Raw genomic sequence first — 15608 nt, 5'->3', positions numbered from 1 at the left:
GAAATTTAAAATATATTGATGACAATGTCATTAGATTTAATTAATAAGTTTACATTACACAAAATAATGCCACTGAAGCGTTAATTAATAATAATAAAAGGTAAAATATAGATATATTTTTGGTAGGTAAGATTTAAAATTTAAGTTGTAGAAACATTTATGAAAATTTATCAAAGTGAATATATAAAAATTATTTGAGTTCTAGTATTTTGATGATATCATATGTTTTAATAAAGAAATTTGTAACAAATTCTCAATCTTACTATCTGAAAGCATTTTTAAAAATTTTATGCTGTGACTCAATAGGTGCCTCATGAGTTCCTTTATAATGTACACTTAAATTATCTTTCAATGAGGAAAACATATCTTGTTTAAGTCATAGATTTTACCAAAATGAAAAAAAAAGGATTTTCACCAAAGCCCTGTAGGTATGTTAATATTAGTAGTTACTTAGGCTATGCTACTTGTGATCTTAAAATAATACAAGTGTCAGAAATAATCTTGTCAAAGTGATTTTTGCACAGGTATTTTTTAATATAAAAGACCCTTTTTTTAATGAACAAATATTAATCTTTCAGAAATATTCTGGTATGATTTATGAGTTAATTTCATGTCAAAGATTAATATTTGAATTTAAAGGTAAAATACTTATACACAGAAAACTAAATGAGTCTAAAACTAGCAGCACTGGTTTCCTTTTGTGTGTGTGTGTGTGCATATATTGTAATCAAATTAAATAAATGTTAATCAAAATCAAAAAACAAAATTACGGTTAATCATCTTTTTTGCTCAATAAATGAAATATTTGGCAACAGTTATGTTTTAGGCTTCAAGGGTGACCTTCCAGTTGCTTCCAGTATAGAAAGCAGATGAGAAATGCAATGAGGAAAGAGCAAACCAAATTCTGATAAGGACTCCAATGAGAATGAGATATTTAATTGGAGAGAAAAGAGAAGATTCAGAATTAAAGGAAAAAGAAAGTTCTTTGGGGATAAACAAGATCTTTTACAGTAGGCAAGGAGAAAGAGACCATGTTCAGGATATATAACAAGATTAACAAGAAGATGTAATTCAAATGCCTTTTTTCAAGTGTCTAAGATGATGTGGTTCAACTTTGCAGTGGCCAAAAAAATGAATGTGAATATATCAGTAAAACTGATGTTTTCTGTAAGACTGGATACATGAAAATAATGCATCTAGTTATCTAACCAAAAACACATCAAAAAGAACAGAACTTCAGTTTCACTGCTCATACAACAGTGAATAAAAGATCCATATGTACTGGTTTAGTTTGATAATGAAGTCCTCACATTTGGAATTTCTATCAGTGCCTGGATTTTTGACAGTATGTATTCTCTAAATAATTTGTGCTCAGAAGAAATTAGGTTGGATGGCATCATATCACTTTTTATCCCTCATCTTTATCCTACTCATTTCTTTTTAAAACCAGTATTGGAGTTATTAGTGATGTTGCTCTCTCTAGTTTTAGGAGAGAGAAAAGAACTACTTGATAGAGGGGGAGGTAGTAAAGGTGACAGAGTGGGAAGGATGGTTCAGGCATTTTAGTTCCTTTCTTATATTTGCAATGGAAATTCTGAATACAAGAGAAAATGTGAGAAAGCAAGTAATAAACAGTAAGATAAGCCTCATTAACTAGTCATGTGCCATTGCTCACCCCTCCCCTTACAGTTAAAAGGAAGAACTCCCTAATAGACACACCTGCTAGAGTAAGGAACGAATTAATGACTTTGACATTTGTGGGTTCTCTGTACTTGAAACTGTGTAAACAGAGGCCCATTAAGTGCCTGGTGGATGATACTGAAGGAAGTCAAGCTGGCTTGTGTGACCCAGCCAGGTACTAAGGACTCCATGCTCACAAGTGCTCTCTGATTAATTTAATGTTCTTAAGTCACTGGTTATATATATATATTTAAAAGTGTATATTTAGATATTATATATTTAATATTTAATATATATTGTATATTGAATATGTATTTATCATATAAAAATTCTTAAATTTTTGGGTAAGAAGCATCACATTTTCATTTAGCACTGAATTCCACAATTATGTAGCCAGTGCCAAGTATCAGACCAATAATATTAACAGTGGACTATTCTGATACTGAGTTCCTTTGATTCTACATGCTTACTGTGGGAATCCAGAGAGACAATCTTTGAAAATAATATAAGAAATATGGGAAAAAAATTTAAGTCAACCTATGCTGACCCAATCAATTATTTTTAACTGAAAGAAAAGGAATAAGACTTGGGCAAAATGGGATAATCCCAAATTCTTAAACTAGAATTAAGGACATAAAATGGGGCAGTTGTGGAGAAAAATGGGCAGAATATCTAATTGTTGCTATGACACCCATGCAAATTAAAACAGCCAAATAGACAATTAATGACTCTAATTGTAATGGTAATGCAGGACATAATGATATGGGCAAAGCAAGCAATTACTTGTGCAAATGCCGGAGGCTAAATAGGCTATAGCTCTGTACATGGACCACTTGAAACTGTTAATTGTAGTTTATACTGTATTTTCTTCTATCAAAATTGGTTTTTTTTCATCCTACTATTTTAAATTCTTCAGAAGTCTTAGTACTCATATAGCAAATTTTGTTCAAAACTTGGTGAAATTACAGTTTTCACATGTTTTCCTCACATACTCAAAACGAAATCTGAAGACACCTCTGAAAGGGAAAAACTAACATTAATACAGTGGTTCCCATTATTCACAGGGGATATGTCCCAAACCCACAGTGGATGCCTGAAACTGCAGACAGTACCAAATCCCATAGACACTGTTTTTTCCCCCAATATATATACCTATGATAAGGCTTAATTCATAAATTGAGTACAATAAAAACTAATAGTAAAATAGAACAATCGTGATAATATACTTGCAATAAAAGTTATGTGAATATATTCTTTCTCTTTCTCTCAAAACATCTGTTGTACTGTACGCACCCTTCTTGTAGTGATGCGAGAGGATAAAATGCCTATGTGATGAGATGAAACCAGGTGAATGGCACAAGCATTGTGATGTAGCACTAGGCTACTACTGACCTTCTGACAATACATCAGAAGGATCAACTGCTTCCGGACCTTGGTTGAATTTGGGTAACTGAAACTGTGAAAAGCAAAACTGTGGATAAGGGGTGACTACTATATTGTCTTAATCCTCTTCTCTAGATGTCTCAAACATTCTTCATTGTGGGTGTAATTTATTTTTCTAGAATCTTCTAAACTTCCTATTTGTAATACAGTGAAATCTGGAAAACCCATATAGCTCGATGCAATTTTCTCATGGAAAACTCCTGCTAGTAACACTTCCTCATGAGTCCTTGGGTAAAATATAAAGCTCCTTTATCATCAAATGTTGAGAACAATCAATCAAAAGAAGAGAGCAAAGTCATTTAATAACTAAGGAAGATTTTATATAAACACCTCAATTTCTAATTTCAAATTAAAACTTAATTGAGTTACAAGTCATATTTATAACTCAATAAAAAAATTAATACTTATTGTGTATGAGATTTAACTTATTAAAATATGAAATTTGAAAAAGCTGGCTTTGAGGAAAGCATTAATATAATAATCCTTTTAAATGATATATTATGAAATCGACAATATTTTCCGTTAGGCTTCTCAGAGAAATAGTATACACACACACACACACACACACACACACATATATATGTGTGTGTGTATATATATATATATATATATACACACACACATACTATATACCCACATATTTAATATTATATATTCTATATACTTATTTGTATATATTTCATATATAATATTAATTTTTTCATGTTTTATATTTTTTCATATTTCCCCATATTCCCATCAGTTTTATTCAACATTATTAATCAAAGATTATATGTGTACATATATGTATACAGAGAGACAGACAGAGAGAGAGGAATATTTTTAAGGACTCGGATCATATAATTATGGAGGCTTGGTTAACCCAAATCTGCAGGATAGGCCAGCATGCTAGAGACCCAAGAAAAGGTGCAAATTATGATAAAAATCTACTGGCACAATTCCTTCTTACTCTAGAGAAGTCAAACTTTGTTTTATTAAGGGTTTCAACTGATAGGATGAGGACTACCCACAAAATGGAAGGCTGCTTTGCTCAAAGTCCATCAATTTAAATGTTAATCTAATCCAAAGAAAATCCCTTCACAGAAACATCCAGAATAATGTTTGAACAAATATCTGAGCACTATTACCCAGACAAGTTGATATATAAATTTAACCATCATGCTTCCTTAAAGAGTTTGTGGGCACTAGCACAAGTTTTTTAATTAGATTTAAAACAAATATTCAAGGTAAGTCACAAATATGATGATGACAAATACAAATGTAGCAGTAGCTACATTTCTGCATAATCTATCATGTTAGAGAACTGTATGAGAAAAAAACAGTAATTTCTTACGTCAAAAAAAAAACCCTTCATATTATTAAAAAGCCACACAGCTTTTTCAATCCCTTTCATTATATTTTCTCTGCAGGAAAATTTGTATATATTTCATATATAATATTAATTTTTTCATGTTTTAGATTTTTTCATATTTCCCCATATTCCCATCGGTTTCATTCAACATTACTAATCAAAGATTGTATGTGTACATACATCCAAATCTGCAGGATATTCAGATTGTTCAGATCCTTCTCCCTTGCAGTTAAGCAGAGCTCCTTTATTTTTGGAGGAAGTGGGTTCACCTGAAGCAAGAGACGAGCATGTTAAAATGAAGGAAAACAAAAGTCTGATTAGAGCAGAAAAAGAACAAATGATCTGTCATATTTAATAGGATGCATCCTCATAAAAAAGAGCAATAACAAATATTCAATGATACCTATAGTTGTAAAAAAGTAGAATACAGAGTAAATTGAGTCTCTAATTGGTGAGTATTAATGTCTTGCCAATGAGTTTCAGCCCCAGGCAAGTTCACAATGGATTCAATGTGACCAAAGAAATGACAGTAGAACATTCTTGGGGTGAAAATACCCAACTTTATTTCCACAGTGGCAGGTGAGTCACTAAAATCCTGTTCACTCAGAGCGAGTCTGCAAGCAGCAAGCTGGTCTCTGCCTCTGGGCCCCTCTGCATGCACAGCCATCCTCTGGGTCCGTCTGTCTGCACAGCCGTCCTCTGGGCCTCTGTCCTTGGTGCTGCCACCACTGCAGCCTCTGCTCTGCTCTCCTGCAGCCTTGCAGCCCTGCCACCACTGTGTCGCGCTCAGAGCACTGGGTGGAGCTCTTTATGAAGGGTCAATAACAACGATGCATTGCCCACACCTGTGTAGTGAGTTAGCCAACCAGAGCCAGGTGAGAATCCTGGCCACAAGAACTTTCATTTTATCCACCATTGAATAAAATGTCTCATCTAATGGGAGGAAATATTTGTCATGCTACATAATCTACAGAAAACACCAATGATTTTGACTGAATTATGAGGGTCCACTGGCTTACAGATTAATATCTGATTCTTAATTCTCAGAGGACAAATGAATGCAGAGTGTCTCAAGAACTTTAAATCTTAAAAGGGACACAAAAATACTGTCCCCAAACATCTCCACTTTATTGGTAAATATACTGAAAATGATGAGTTAAATTTTGCTTCATATACAAATTAGTTTGATATACATATGTTCAGTCTAAAGACACTCTTTACATAGGAGAATTATCCGATCATAACTAAAGGTAAAAATTCAGAGAACTAGTATCAGGGTGAGGTGAAGGTGATCTGACTGACATATTAGAAAGTCCATGCTGAGTGTATCTAAAAATACTAAAGTCTACAATTTGAAAGCTCCGTGTCTCTGGCAAAAGAGTTAGGTCTGCATTACAGAGATTAAAATAAAACTATTTTCTTACTTGAAAGAAAATATTTCTAAATGCATCTCTATTTAAATTTCATGCAGCATAAACCATGTCCAATTGTTCCCCTCTTTCATCTGAGAAGATGTGTTTCCAGGTCAGAATGTTAACTCACATAAGCGAATTAGTTCTAGATTTATGCTAAGGCTTGGATTTCCTCAGAGCGTATCATATGAAAGGCAAAACCTGAAGCATAGAGAATTACCCAAGGAAATGCTTAAACGGTCAGTCTAAGATGTCTGTCATTAGAATGTGCTCTCTGAGCTGTTGTACTCTGTGTAACTAGCTGAGAGCTGACAGTTAACTTCACTTCCTTGTAAAATTAAGGCTTTGATATAAATCAACTTTTATCTATAAAGTTCTTTAATTTATAGAAAGACTCCAAAATTGAGAAGTCAAGAGTAACTAAGTGCATTTTGATTCTAGAGAAGAAGGATGTCAAGAAATTAAAATCATTCGTGATTGCCCTAGAGTTTTATTCCCCTAACAGGTTTGTGTCAAAATAAAAGATTTACAAATACATGCACACCAGTGTACTTTTACCAAAAGTTACTATAATGTTATTTCATTTGTAAAACAGAGAAAGGATGATGAAACAATGTTATTCTTTATAGCTTTTTGTATTAAAACTAAAATTATCAAAAATATTTTACATATAAGTCATTCAATATGAAATTGTAAAATACAATTAAATAAACAAAAGTTCTATTGTGTGATGACTTCTCGAGTTTATATTTAGATCCAACTCAGTATTTCCACTGAGAAAGGTCAGAAGCTCCTCATGCAAAGTAAAATGGAAATCAGAAGAGCGTGGCTGATTCTGAAGGGTGTCTGCCTTGGATCTGGACAACCACCCTGCTGCTCCTTTTATGAGGAGAGAAATTTTTTCTCTCCTTCTTAAACTGGAGAATTTTAACTCTAGCGGGTTCCGCTTTGAAAACGACATATTTTATATACTCTGTACATTCCATGTATGTGTCAGGCTGGAATAGATTCAATTTCTGTTATCGCTGTATACGAGGGGGAGCCTGCAGAGTGAGAAATGAAGCAGAGAGCCAAAGGCAGTTTATTGTGAAAATGACATTTAGTAGTGCCGTGATCCAGAATATAGCATGAATTACTGATCCATACTGCATTTATTGCCACACCTTCATGCTACTTAAACGCAAATCCAAAGGTCAAAAATGGTGATACTGCTCTAAGTTGGAAGACAATAATACATTAAAAGAAAAAGGAAAGAAGCACTCATTGGGATTTGGAATCATTAAAGAACTATGTATATGTAATAGCAGGGGAAAAAAGCACAAACCAAAGAAATATTGGCCATTGTTGCATAATTTATTATTTTAGTTATTTTTCTAATTTATGAGCAACAAATGTGGAAAATTATTCTATATATTATTTACCAACCAGGGGGAATGATACTTTCATTCATTAATGTATTCATTTTAGTTATAATTTATATAAATTGAATTCAGAATTTAACTGTAATGCTCAATGTATTTTGACAAATGAATATCCATGTAATCAATATAATTAATATAAATATCATTATCTCTTATACCAAATCTCTTATACTCAAATATCAAATCTCTTACACCCTTTTCTATTTAATAATCCCCCTCACCCAGGAAATCACTGTTCTATCATTCACTGTTACTTAGTTTAACCTATTCTAGAACTTCCTGTAAATACAAATCTAGACATTGTGGAAGATGTACTAATTTTAAAGACAATTTTTGTTATCCTCTTCATACAAATATTGAGATTTATTTTAGCAAATAATTAAATTATTAATGGATAACCTTGAACTTGTGGAGTTTGTTTTGATGAATCTATTTCTTTTGTGTCATTAATCTCAGGGTCAACTCCATAAGCTTTGACTCTCTGGGCTTGGCCCTTTTGGGTGTTTGAAGACAAAGCCCACCTTCTGTGCCGATTCCCTCTGATTTAGCGGGATTCAAATTCTAAACAGTGTCTGCTCTGCATTGAGCAGCAGCTGAAATATACACTCTTCTTTTTCAGCATTTCGTCTGTTGTTTACCCCTGGACTCCATGACATGTCCCCCTTGGATGCACGATTCACTGCTCAACTACACTGCTCTACACACGGTCTCAGGGTGAGTGCTGTTTCTCCCTCCTTTTCAGATCTCCCTCAATTTCCATATACCCTCTGGGTCCCAGACTTCTCCCCTGACCCATTTGCCGGTGTGGCTGAGGCTTTCTAGTTGAGTTCTATTCACCCACCTGCAGATTAGGACATGCCATGAGGGGGATGCCTGCCATACACCTAGATAGTTCCCACAGTACAGACCATCCGTTAGGAGGTAAATTCACCCGTTTCTGAATGTTTTTGCTCAACCTCTGGTGTCTTCAATTAAAAAAAAAAAAACTTGCCCATAGTTTATAATTACTTATTTCTATAAAACCTATTTTGCTTTATCAGGGCCAAAACTTCTATTTCTGTCATAATTCAAAATATTTATTGAATAGGAGTTCTGGGTAGCATCTGTTATGGCAAAGTCCCTATCATAAGGATTTCTTGATTAAACAATTGTATGTATAAACCTACAATTTTAAAATGTAAAATGTTTCCAAAATAAAAGCAGATTTGTGAAACAAAATAGTAGAAACAAATAATTTAGATTGGATTTCATAAAGTACCTCTTTGGGACACTTGCAGGATAAAGACTTGTCAGGTAATAGAGGCAGGGAGAGATTTCTCAGAGTGGAGGAGAGGTGCATGCAAAGAACTTACTTCCCACAGGAAGCAAAGTGGCCAGTGGTACTGGAGTATGGTGGGAAAAAGAGAAATGACAAAAGCTAGGCAGGGATATGCCACTTAGGATTTTGGACAAATGCCTGTAAAAATATACTTGTATGCCAAACACAAAGGGTGTGTAATGGCAGTTTTAAGCTGTGGTAGTGACATGATTTTGGAGTCATATACTCTGGCTATATATGGAGGATGACTGGATTACATTAAGTGCAATTGATAAATGAAATATTGTGGGGATCTGGTAAGTAATTAGACTCAAGATGTGTTTTTTGGAAAGAAGTGAAAAATTTTTTAAAACACTACCTTCAATTTTTAAAATGTTATTTCATTATTTAAAATCAGTAGCTCATTATAGTTATGGAAAATAAAAACTTTTCCAACAATGATTACCTTTTTATGTCCTTCATAAATGCCTTTTAATTTATTAAATAACATATGACACATGAAGTTATTTCTTAACAATTCAGTTATAAAAATATTCTTAGATGTCATCTATCCCAATTCCACCTCCAAATTACAATCTCTGTACATATTTTCTACTAATACCATTCTCTTTTAAAATCACTTCTAGCCCATTACTTTTCAAGAACCTATTTAAATCTGAAAAATTAAGCAGCTTGGAAATTCTGACTTACAATGAAATGAAATCTGCCTCTTTTACTTAAAGTTATACTCAATGAATTACAGATGAGTAATGCTTGCCTTACATTAATGTACTTCCTAAAATCTTAAATTTGGGGCATATGGTTGAACAATGCTTAATATTCTTTTCTTTTGTTAACATGAGAACTTACATGATATTCTAAATTTCTAAGTGTACTGTCACATCTCCTATTCCCATGTAGTTCTTTCTTCACTTTTGATCCTTCCATTCATAAAAGTTTATACATTAGTAACTATTTCATTTATCTACTTCTTAACATACTTACATTTTATTGTCTCTACAAGTCTCTAAAAGTTACATCCCACCTCTGAAACAATGTAATGGGTGATAGTAAGATCATTAGATGACTTTGTTTCTTGTTAGTGTGTGTTTTATGTTTCATTTTGGTTTGTGTTCTCTCATTTTCTTCTTTTCTTATTTCAGTCTTAATCCAAATGTTTTCCACTATCCTTCCTTCCATAAGTTCATGTATTCTTACAAATGTGTATACACTCTGCTCTTATCATATCATTCCAATACCTAGTTTATTAGATATGTTTATTTTGCACAGCCCTATCATTGCTAATTACAGTAGTATATTCAATATTTTAGATACATTCTGTCAGTATTTTTCTTAGGATATATTTAGATCTCTATCACTGCATGTAAAGACCATTTCCTATTGCCTTCTCATTTATAAATGAAAGAAAGGTAGTTCCTTAAAACTTTAAGATGATTGTTTTTGTTATTCACTCAAAATCACTTCTTTTTGAATGCCTTTATAAATTGTTTAAATATTTCCTCACTAGCCTTAATTTCCTCACAAACATGTATATATACATGTACATAATAACTATCATATTTCCATATATTAAAATTTAAAAATCAAGTGTTTGGTGACCACTTTCCGTCCATAATTCTGCCCTCTTTGGTCATAACCATGAATAATTCAATGGGGCATGATAAAAACACTGAGCAGGGTCCTTTGCTTCCAACCTTTATTCAAGAACAATTTAAGGCTTCTCTTTGAAGCCCTAATAAATGAGAACGATGTAGACATTAGTGCACATCTTAGTATACAAATATACTAAATATAAGTGATGCATAGAAGAGTCATCATAGAATCTTCAGATTCTTCTTACTAAGGAATTTCTGTCTCTGTTCAGCTGTGATCTAGGTTTTTCTTTTGCTTTCATTATCAAAAGTGTGTCTGATCTTCATCTCCTACGCCATTACACTGCCACACTACCCCCTCTAGTGCCGCTTCCAGGGAACTAGAGGCCTTCCTTGCCTTTCTCCATGTTTGAGTATAGCCACAGAGCCAGCTCAGTGCCAAATACACAGTTCTTTAAAAATACGTGTTTTAAATAATATTGATAAGATAATGAACATTCTTCATGGGGCCTCTTACTCTGTACTTGTTTGAAGAACTTTATTTCTATTTGCACAAAAGAACTTAGACCACATTGATGAATTCACACTGTTTATTTTACAATGAAAATTTTACTGCATCATTCTCAGTGAGGTAATTGCTAATTGCTGAATAACCTCTCTTCTGTAACCCGTTCATCCTATTCCTCACTTTCCCACTTTGTAATGAAGTTAGTTCATACGTACTCATGGGGTCTCCGTCATAGTGGTTTAACAAAGGCAAGTACATGTGTCAGTCATGACAGTAGGGCCACACCTGACTTTGTATCCTCTCTGATGGGCAGCATGACCACGTGACTCACTCTGGACACTACACTGTGTGCAGCAGTGAGGGTCTCATTTCTGGGTCAAAACTTTAAATATATAGCACATTTCCTCTAGTGACTGTTCACACTGTGATTTATACTGACATGAAGCTCCCAATGCTTAATTGTTTTTCTTTGGAAATATTTATTTCCCTTATGTTAAAAAAATGTTCTCTATCTAAAAAGGAAAATTATGGCTGAGGATTGAGCATGGTAGAATATGGACTATACACATTAAAAAAAAACATGACAATGGGTATTTGGAAATATTTGGAATTTTTAATAGTGTCTGATTTGGGGGGACTAAACAACTACAGTATTAAACAACTATACTGGATTAATACTATGCTTTAGGGTCATCACAATACTACAACACCACAAGAGTTTCACAGGTTGTGCTATTAGCCTTTCAAAAATCTATTCCCATTTTTTCCTTATTATAAGAACCTTGATATTTACAAAGCAGTAGCATACCTGAATACAATCTGTTTTTCCAAGTTTCTAGAAAACTATACATGTAACATTTTAGGATAATCGTTTCTGTTATTAATTTACTAAAAAGTTCCTATTTTCAAACTAAATTATCACTCACTTAAATAGCACCCATTTAGAAGTTACTTAAGTGTTTCTCTGTTGATCATATTTTTACATGTAACATGTACAATAACATGTAGGCCTGGTGATTGACATAAGAGAGAAGTTGCTGGGTAGGACTTTTGGACAAGCTCTTTAAAAAACAACAGGTCCCACTGAACTCTTTTTCCCTCCTACGCTCTGCTCTTCATCATTTGCCCTTTTGCTGGCTGACTGCCTGGAGGACAGATGGGATGACCAGATGGGGAGCAGCCAGATTACAACCGTGAGGGAAACAGTCATATGCTAAAAATGGCAGAGAAGGATGGATATGCCATCCCGGAACTATTTTTCCTTGTACTTAGCATTACAGTAGGAAAATAAACCCTTGATGCTGTTAAATTAATTATGTTGTTGGCATATTTATGACAATGTAGTCAAAAACAATGACCAACTTACTAAAAATTCTCTGCATAGTTTGTGAGAAAATAATCCAGTTTTAAATCTATTAAACTAGTAATATATCTTATAAGTAAATTTCTAAGATTAAAAATAAACAAAACTCTATGCCTTCCACATCCCTTGAAGCAAGGAAACCTTAATCATGGTACATTGTTTCAGTTTACAGCAAAGTTCTAGACTGCATATGAAATACAAACCATATATAATACATATTAGAGAATTTAGTTTATGACACAAAGTTGTCAGAGAGAATGCAGAGTGATAATCATTCTGCAATAGAATGAAAACTGAATTGTGGTACTGGATCTTTAGTTTGGCTACTATTTAATTTTAGGCAAGTTGTTTAAAGTTTCCAACTTTCTGTGTCCTCATCTGTAAAATGGTAATAACAATATTTATTTTATGGAGTTATTATCATTATTAGTGACCTTAATTTGCTACTGACTGCTAACTGGTGTATGGTAATTATTTTTTTCCGTGTATGCTTTCAGGTATTGTTAAAGACAGAATATTTGCTAGAGAACCAGGTTTGTCCTGGTCATGGGAGATTAATTTGATTTTTGAACCCCTTTTAGCAACCTGATAATTCTTCAAGGTATAAGATTCTTAGTTTTTCAACAGAGAATATTATAATCTGCATTGAGTATGTACTACAAAAGAGTGGTAATTAAAACATGGAGTATTTTTCACATGGAGAAGTATTAACTCTAGAGCAATGCAGAGAAGGGGATTATTGAGGGAAAACATAGAAGCTGTAAAGAAAACACCACTTAACCTGAAAACAGAAATACTTCGCATGTTGCATGTAGTCAATTGCCATTTAGCATCCATGCTTGACACCTTCCTAGAGTCTACAAGGTCTGGAAAATGAACACTACATTTCTCAGATGTTCTCATAGGGCTCTTAATGTGCATTAATAAATACTGTTGCATGGGCCCACATAAGCTATAAAGCATGGAAATAAAACATAATAGAAGTCCTCTCACATTTATTTTTGTATACTTTGCAAGACAGTGCAGATATGACAACGTTCTACAGTATCACTGAAGTGTCCACCTAGCTTCATAGGTGTTTAGAGGTAATTGTATTAACAGCTACAGTAATTCCATCTTTCATACTGATAAATCACAAATTTGGTGAACTTTTTAACTTGGGTGTTTCCATGGTAGCTTTCTGATATCTTCTTAGTTGTCTCAGGTGGAAGCTCCTCTGTTGATCAGTTTAAAGTTTGACCCAGAGTAAAAGTCTCCTTGAAACATTGCAATGAGTTTGTAAACAACACCTTTCATGAGCTAAACATTTTTCTGTTTAAAACACCTAGAACGATTTGGTTCATGCCACTGAGCCCTGTGGGGGATAACCTGTGAACCAGGAAGTATTTTGAAATTCAGTTACTTTTTTTCTGAAAAATTAAGGGCTTTCTCGCTTGTCTTTTTACAACACTCCTCCTGTTTATTACCACCCTCTGACCACAATCCCATTAACATTCGTTTTGTTTAAAAAAAAGTAATAAGGCTGTTTTTATATAGAATTGACACTTGAGAAGTTCCATACCTCTGCTCCTATACTCCTTGTACTAAGAGCTTTCTCTGTCTGTAACAGTTTCTTTCTGTCTAGTAAACAACTTATTTGGACTCTGTAGAGACATCGGCACACATTCCCTAGCCAATGAAAGCCGTTATGGATTAACTAAAGGTAAATTAGAAAGCTAAGGAGGCTTTTATTCTAGATATCACCCTCTGTGATGAGAAGATTATATTTTATCAACAAAAAATAAACACTGTTTTCTCTAAGATTCTACTTCCAAAATTTTTAATGATGTCTCAACCAAGAAATCAGGCTTTTCTTTTACATATTTATGTATATATGTGCCTTTCACTTTTGTTCACCACAGGTATTGATAGGTAAGAAGAGATGAAGGAAGGAAGGGTGGGACGAAGTGGAAATCTACTCAGAAGAAAGATAGGAATGGAGTACTTGCAATTACAGAAATAGAAATAATTGAACTAGTATGAAGAAGTTACATATCAATACAAAACCACCTCCCAAGCTTCATCTCTCGCTTCCCACTGATACTCCTCTCCCAAATCACAGCAGGGTAGATGGATTACGTAGAAGTGATAGTATGTCCCTTCTGAAGGCAGGTTATAGAAACTGCAGGGAGTTCTCATTTGGACTATCTTGCTCTCATTCTCTCTATTTCTTTCTTCACTCACTTTGGAGAGGTGTGCACCCACGCCACATGAGCAGCCCTAATGGAGGGGCCCAGGTGGCAAAGAATTGAAGCCTCTTGGAGTCAGCCCTCTGTATGAATTTGGATTGCCTGGCCCCGTCAGGTAATGGTAGCCCTGACTGACAATGTGGGTGCAACTTAGGAGCCACAACCACCCAGCTAAGCCATGCTTGGATTCCTGAGCCTCAGAAGCTGAGTGAAATAATAGATGTGTGTTCCTAAGTTTTGAGGTAATTTTTTACACAGCATCAGATACCTAATACAATATAAAAATATAAAATAGATATACTGATACATATGTATACGCATATATATACTATATATGCATATACATATATTTACTTTTAATTTTGATGAATGTTGCTCATTAAAGTTAAATATAATAATTTTGAGTCAACATTGATTTTGGTGCAGTATTAGAATAGACAGCCAAAATGTAGGCTCCTACCTCCATCTACTGGGGATATCTGAACAACTTCCAGGCTTATTCAATGTTTCAGTCTTTTCAGGCAGAGCTTTATTTGGAATACACAAATATATTCCAGGCTCTTACATATAAACTGTTTGGTATCAGCAAAGCATCTTGTTATTTATATAATCTAGTTAGACAAACCACGTATCTTAAAGAAAAAATATATTTACTATAATATAAAATGTTTTAAAAATGTCTTTTGCTACACAATTTGAAGTTCAGTCTCCTTAAATTAATTTTATGACAGCTATCTCCTAAAGCATTCATAATAGCAAAGTTATTTTTAACATGGTTTTACTGTAAAGGTATTGCATTTTTTCCCCTAGTTCTCATAAAAGTTTGATAAGCTGGCAATGGCTGTGAGAAATGAAGAAATTGTTCATTGAACAAACTACATTATTCTAAACAACTCTTAATTTATGGAACTTTTTCTGCTGAGAAAATTAAACATGTAATTTTATGCCCTGTGGTATTTATAAATCACTAATAGAGAACTCTTCAACATAAAAATGTGAAGTTCACACTAACAGTTAGAACAATATTAGACAACTTTTTTACAAAACGTTCTGAAGGTAATGAAATGGAAAAAACAGGTCATGGTTCTCATTATATTCCCTGCCTCAACTGTCTTAAGTAATTCAAGACGGTTATCAATTCTCACTCAACATTTCATGAAGAACTCTTCTCTTATAATGCCACCTCTAGTGACTCCAAATAAACATTTCTATTCCATGATATCAAATTACTATCAGTTTCTGTTTTTCCCTGCTTTACTCTATATTTCCTTTATTCTGTACATTGTTTACCA

Source organism: Manis javanica, chromosome 3 (genome assembly GCF_040802235.1).
Source record: "Manis javanica isolate MJ-LG chromosome 3, MJ_LKY, whole genome shotgun sequence".
Classification (NCBI taxonomy): Eukaryota; Metazoa; Chordata; class Mammalia; order Pholidota; family Manidae; genus Manis; species Manis javanica.
Note: the sequence above shows the minus strand (reverse complement) of the source record.